The 6,905-nt window shown below is 37.8% G+C and overlaps 1 long non-coding RNA gene across 1 annotated transcript; it reads left to right on the top strand.

Annotated features, from left to right (window-relative positions):
* The first annotated feature begins 4,864 nt into the window (after positions 1–4,864).
* Positions 4,865–5,821, top strand: LOC145651680 (uncharacterized). The gene is made up of 3 exons (XR_014117507.1): positions 4,865–5,091; positions 5,227–5,270; positions 5,742–5,821. It is a non-coding gene; the product is annotated as an uncharacterized LOC145651680 (long non-coding RNA).
* Positions 5,822–6,905: the final 1,084 nt, after the last annotated feature.

Genomic DNA, 6,905 nt, shown 5'->3' with positions numbered 1-6,905 from the left:
TTGGCCTAGGTCACTCCTGATGTTCTAGTCCAGTGTCACACTATCTCTTGTGTATATCACACTGTCTGTTGTACAATACACTGTATATCAATGAACTACTTTGGTGTATTTCTGTCTTACTTCATTTCCACCACACATTTGATTTGCCATTATCCTCACACTTCCTGTTACGGCCTGGAACCTAGATGAGGTCGTAACAATATTCAGCTACCTTCTTTGGGACCATACCCCTCTCAGTCCAGCAGGTACTGAATCCTTACTCTGCACATCTTTAGTTGAGGAGGGCGTGAACCATGTAGGAGGGTCCTCCGTTGATGTCACTTGGTGTTGGATGGATGACAGCAAGTCAGAATTGTCTAGAGAACCCATTATGACAGGCTTTACGGAGGACACATAAAATGCAGAGGAACCTTAACTACATTGACCTACTAGGTGACCTTGTTGAGCCTCACTGGGATGTCTTATGAGTGAACGTTCCCTCTCGAGCTGGTCTTCCCCTCTTTGGTGGCTACCCACATTACCCACAGCCACACACACCCAGCTGACAGATGGTGGTCTCCCCCTGATCGTCCTTCCTCTTGAAAGCTGCATTGGCCCTCTGCAGGTGGCAGTGTATCTTCTCCCACACTTTCTGGCTCTCTCACAACCAGGACTGGTTGAACCAGGACATTGGAGAGTTCCAAGGTCATAGCGGCAGGAACCCTGGGACACACTCAGATGAAGTCAGGCTCAGTGTTATGTTGAACTTGTCCAAGAGTTCCTGCCAGACCCACAATGTACAATGTACTCCACCGGTCTGAGTTGATGTGCTCTGGCAGTCTGAACTGAATGTTTTGCATGGTGTGAATGTTTTGCAATGTGAAGATCGTGCGACAAAGTAGGAAGCAATTGTCTCCAACTGAAGGCTTTAATGAAACTGAAAAAGAACAGCAATGTGCTCAAACATGAAATAATGAAAGCCAAAGCAAAATCAATGACCGACAGTCAGTCATTCTAACAGGAAGGACTTATAAAGGAACAACGTACCAAGATAACAAGACACAGGTGAATAAAACTCAACACTTGCCACCTGTGTGAGGTGTGGCACAAAACCTAAACATATAGCACAGGCAACAGAAGCAACAGAAAAGTATAAAGGATGTTATATGGAGACTGCAGGAGGGGAGGCACCGTGACACATGACCTTACATGACCTGAGACTTGTGTCTGATTTAGTCACACTTCACCTAAAGGTTTGCACTCTTTCAGAAAAAGCACAAATACAGTTTCCTGTTGGTTATTTTTGCTAGTCTATGGAAAACAGAAGTGCAGATAATGATCTCTCACCAGAAACAGGGTGGTGCTCACACTCATACTTTCCTCCTGCCAAATGTATTTATTTTTACTCTTGAATTCAGCAGGCTAACACACCTTAGAGATTTTGTTTGTGTTTAATTTTGAAATGATTTTTTTAGGTTATAACTGGTATTATAATGGTTCCATTTACAATTATCATTTCATTCATCTGTAAAATATACACTTTTAACATTTTTATGTTTTTTTCTTAAGCATCTTAGGAGAGATGTTTTGATCATTAAGGTAGTACGGCATCATGAAACACGGGGAACTAAAGGGGAATTTCTAATTTACAATAAAGGCCAAATAAGATAAACAAGACCTGAAGACTTCATCCAGCCAATGACAATATATCTCCTGAGATTGGTGTATTCATCAATTTCTGAAACATGACACTGTATTTCATTGGCCAGGACATCCAGAGTTAACCCAAACGGAGCCTGACAGTGCAGGAATAGGGTTATTCTATAAGGTTGTCATACATACTCAGATCACTTTGTCTTAAGTACAGTGCCAACCTTCATTTACTTTCCTCTTTAGCTGCTTTCTGAGAGAATGGTGTGAGTTTTAGACCTTGTGGTCACTATGAAAATAGTCATAGGAAAAAAAAACACAAATACAAGTTTAGACTGATAATACACTTACTATTCGCATATGCAGTGTGGCTTTTTTTTTTTTACTAAAATAATGCTAATGCTTAGGCAAGAAACACTTAAATTAAGTAAACAGTTACCAACATTATCTACAATCTGGGAACTCATGTATTATCCTTGTACTAACAAACAACAACAACAACAAACACAAGACAACATGAAATTCAAAAAGAACAGTCCACGCTACTCTCCAAATTATTACTAACTGCAATGTCCCCATGCAGCCAATCACTTCATAACCTGTAAAACCCATTTTGTCCTCTCCAGTGACCTTCCCCTTCTCTACTGGCATAGTTACTGCATACTCAGTGTCGTCAGGTCCATAATAATTGTATGTATTACACCACCAAGCATTCCCCAACACAGTAGGTCCATACAGGTCTCTCTTTGGACTAAGGCCATATCCAGCCTCACTGGCACTGTTAATGCATGCTCATTTGGATCTACAATGTTAACAATGACATGACACAACATCCCACTCACCTGTCCAGTCCTCCATGTACCTGAAACACTGAACACCTCAGCCATTCCACCTTTATTTATTTCCCCAACTAACCTTCACTCTCCTCATCCACATCCACTGATTAGTCCTTTCAGCTACTTCTGTTAATTCTTTCACAGCTGCCACTAGTTTACAGATTATAAAATAAAATTCCAGAAGCAAAGTTTTACAGAAAGATGGATACGCGTAAGTGTATGTGTTCCACGTTCAGTGCCAGGATTTCCCTCCATTTGAGACTCCGCCCCATTCCTCACCGGGTTTTCAAGACAACTGCTCCTACTATTTAATGGCCCCTCCCACAAGAGAGAAGGAGGAAGAGAGGAGAGAATAGCAATAATTTTGTTAGTTTGGTATTTCTTGGTTTGTTCGGCTTGTGGTTAAAATATTGTATGATGTTTGTGTATGACCTTGTTTTCCCCATTTTGGATGTACTTTGGCTTCATCCCACCTGCCTTGGTAGCTGTTGTGTATATACATATAGATGTATATATACAAGTTTGGTACTTTGGTGTCAGATATTGGTGGTAGAGAGTAATTGCCATTTTTGTTGGGTATGGGTTTTGCCTGTTTCTGTTTCAGAAAGTCAGGAAATTGTGTCTATTGTGTCTTTCTTGTGTTTGTTAGGATTATTTATTGTATTTTTCTTTCATTAGTGTAGGTTTTGTTTATTGTTTTGGCCTGGATCACTCCTGATCACATTGCACCAGTAAGACTGCTTGTAATTAATATCCACTGTGAAATACACCAAAAAGGAGACTTCCATTTGGGCTTCTGTTTGTTTTGATGCTGTTCATTTTTTTACAACTTACATTCTGTTAGTCATTTACATTTCTCTTTCCTTGTTATGTCCTCACAGCCTAGTTGGGGTTGTAATAAAATATGGTCACAATCCTTACATTGACTTCTACATTTCATAATCTTAACATAGAATTCAACAGTTCATAATCCTAACATAGACTTCTACAGTTCATAATTGCAGAGTATAATTCTTGTTGTTTTGTTTCTTTCTCTAAAATTAAATATGATAAAAAAAAAAACATTTAATCAGGTTTGGTTTAAAAGGACAGTAGCACATGAGGAGTTACACTTCTATTGTCTTAAAAAAAGAAAAAAGAGACCTGAATAAAACAACAACAACAATAATAATAATAATTAATAATAATAATAATAATAATAATAATAATAACAATAATAATAACAATAATAATTTAGAATAATTTTGAATAATGTAAACTAGATTGTCAAATCAACCCTTTCTTCAAGTGGTGCTCTCTTATTTTAACTTACATGGATGTTGGGCTCAACATGTTTTAATGTGATCTGACACTGCAGTTGTGCAAACATGGTTGTTAGACAACAGGACAGAAAAAGACTTGTGACATTTTCTAGCCAATGAGATTTTGAGTCATGAGACCGGAAAGCTCATGAAGTTTATTTATTTTGTCAGTTGCTTCTTTTCAGAACATCTCCTCTGAGGTCTGAGCGTTACTCTGCAATGATGATACCATTCTGGATACCTATATTTTTTCTCTACAAGACATGTACAGTTACAAATGTTTAGCAGCATTTATAATTACATTTGTTACAGTTCTTTCTGATATTGGTTTAATAATCAATATGTATTATTTATTTTGGATACAATTTTCTCCAAATTGTTTTCTTCTTGATTCTGGCTCAGTTTCATTTTATAGGTCCTGTTCAAACTACAAAGCCTTTTAAACGAACAGTCCAGACTGAACCTGGGAAGAATATCACTCATTACTGCACATTTAAAGAAAACACTGATTGCTTTTGGTTCAAGCACAAATGGCAGCAGGAGATTCAACAAGTAGGACAAGTGCGTAAAGATAAAGATGGCATACTGTCATTTCCATTCAACAACTCCAGATTCATAATGAAGTGGAAGGATGACAGAATCTCTCTGACTATTCTAAATGCTACTGTAGAAGATGAAGGATTGTACTTCTGTGGAGTGACAGACGGAACAAAGGTTAACTTCACCTCTGCTACATCAACTCTGGCAGGTAATGAAACTACTCCTTTCAAAGTTCTTTACATTTAAAACTGGATTATAACTGAAGCACAAAACACATATAATCTTAAAGTCAAAGCCACAGTCATTTTCTCAATTAGGGAATTTAAAAAATATTTTTTTTATAATCTGTATAGTTTTTATATAGTAGACTTGAAAGTGCTGTAAGGAAGACATTTTATAAAAATACCTGCTAATTCTTCTGTAGTAGACTTGGGTATTTTTATAAAACATGTGGTTTTTTTGCATGTGAGGGAAAACAAGATGATTTAGGAGCTGAGTTTGTGTTTTATTGAGGAGTGCATATAGAGTTAACTCCAAAAAATCCTGACAGTGCAGGAACAGGGTGTGATCCATCAAACCCAACTTATTCAGGCAAGTCTCTTCGAGTATATTTGCTTTAAATAAAATAAATTTGAATATTCAATAATTTTATAAAGATTGTTCTATAGAAAAGCCTGTGGGTCCTGTAGAGATCTGTCTTGGAGCAGTGCTGGGAGTGTGTGTGGCTGTTATCATTGCTCAAACCATAATCATTTGTAAGGTGAAAAACTCTGAACACGGCAATGGTAAGTGTTCATAAAGGGCAGGGGGCCCTTATTCTAATTCATGACTTCATACTATTTTTATGTTCTATATTTTTATCTTATAGGTAATATTCCCTTACCCAGTTAAAATTAATGCTGTATTTTCCCCTGCCACAGAGAGACCTCAACAAGTGAGTGTGATGGAGAAAACCACCAGTCAGGTACAAGTTGTGCAGTTGTACTTTCATGCCATTATTAGGAAAACGTCTTTCTCCAGGTTTAAATATAGAAATATTTATGATGCTCAACGACATGCTAATCATATATATGACAGCAGTAAAAGTTAGTGATGTAGCCCTACCTTGTTAAAAGTTTCTGTATCTCATATTAGATACATGTTCATTTAAATCTATGACATCTTTTATTAAAAATGTTTCTAGCTTTGCTCAGCTCAGCTTCCTCTGTTTCATATATGTGGTGCTGATATAGTTTATAGCTGTAGTCTAATTACAGCATCTCTCATGCATTCATGAAGCTATTGTGGTGGAGCTGTATGAGACATGCAACACTGTCCTGCTGTAGTGCAGGAGGAGAAGGCAACTCACTGTCTGTGTTTGAGACTAGTTGTCATATTCTAAATAAGGATAAGAATGACAGTAATGTTCACTAAACATTATTGTTCATTCCCACAGCGACATGATGCTGAAGACTTGAATTATGCTGCCATTCATTTCAATGAGAGGAAAGCCAAAAGAGGGCAGGTGAAGAGAGGACAGCCTGAAGACAGCATGTACTCTGAAGTGAAACGTTCAGCTCTTACTGACTATCATCTAGATTATTAGCTCTCTTCCCTTCTATAATCCTAAATGAAGTCTGGATACATTATCTCTTTACTGGCACATTCAGTGTTGTAAAGGAGGTGCAGTGTAACTCTGTAATCTCTAAGTCTCTATTCCCTGTTCATCTGATTTCTGATATTTAAGGTATGTTGCGTTTCTGCTGTTTCAATCCAGCTTCAACAATAAAGTGCCACATTTGTTTTAGAGAACCACTGTGCTCAGAACTGGGTGACTGACTGAATAAATAGGTTGTAAAGCTTAAGAAAGAAAAGTAAAACTGTATTGAATATCCACTTGTAACCCATGACCCTTATGTTTCTAGTTTGATAGTAACATGGCCAAGTTTTCAGATTAAAGGTGAAGGGCCTGTGCATTTGTAAATATTATTTTTAATCTAAAGTAACTTTATTATTTGAATATGTTATGTGTCATTTTCTAAATTATTGAATATTATATGAACACACACACAAAAACATGTATGAATGTGGGCAGAAGGCAAGTTAGCAAATATGAATTAATTTAAAAATGAAACATTTATTATTGTAAATAGCCTTGTGCCAGTTTCGTGTAGGGTGGAGGACACAATTGCACATTTGGAGTGTTTTTATACTCCATGAATAAACAAACACAAAGGTGAGCTGGGAAAAAAGCTAAAACAAAACATTTGGCTGGGTGCCTAATGTAACACAGAGGTTTTCTTGGTCTCTGAGAGTGAGGCCCGCCCGGTCGAAAAAGATCTGCTTCGGATGGATTTGGCTGACAGGATTTGAGATGCAGTCATGCAGCTTCCCTCTTCTGTATCCCTCCCTTCTGACTCCATGAAGTACTGGCTGCATCCCCTGTCGTTGTGAGTCCAGCAGGGCACTCACCTCGTATGCTGCTATCATTATATCTTTCAAGCTTCAATGGCAACAATGGTGAACAGGAAGTTGTGTTGACCTCCTCAATGGGTCCCACAACCACAGGCATCAGGTCAGATATGCTGCCCACCAGCAAGCTGACCATTTACGTTCTAAT

Source organism: Electrophorus electricus, chromosome 16 (assembly GCF_041902795.1).
Source record: "Electrophorus electricus isolate QZ-2024a chromosome 16, ASM4190279v1, whole genome shotgun sequence".
Lineage (NCBI taxonomy): Eukaryota > Metazoa > Chordata > Actinopteri > Gymnotiformes > Gymnotidae > Electrophorus > Electrophorus electricus.
Note: the sequence above shows the minus strand (reverse complement) of the source record. Positions and strands in the feature narration are given on the sequence as shown.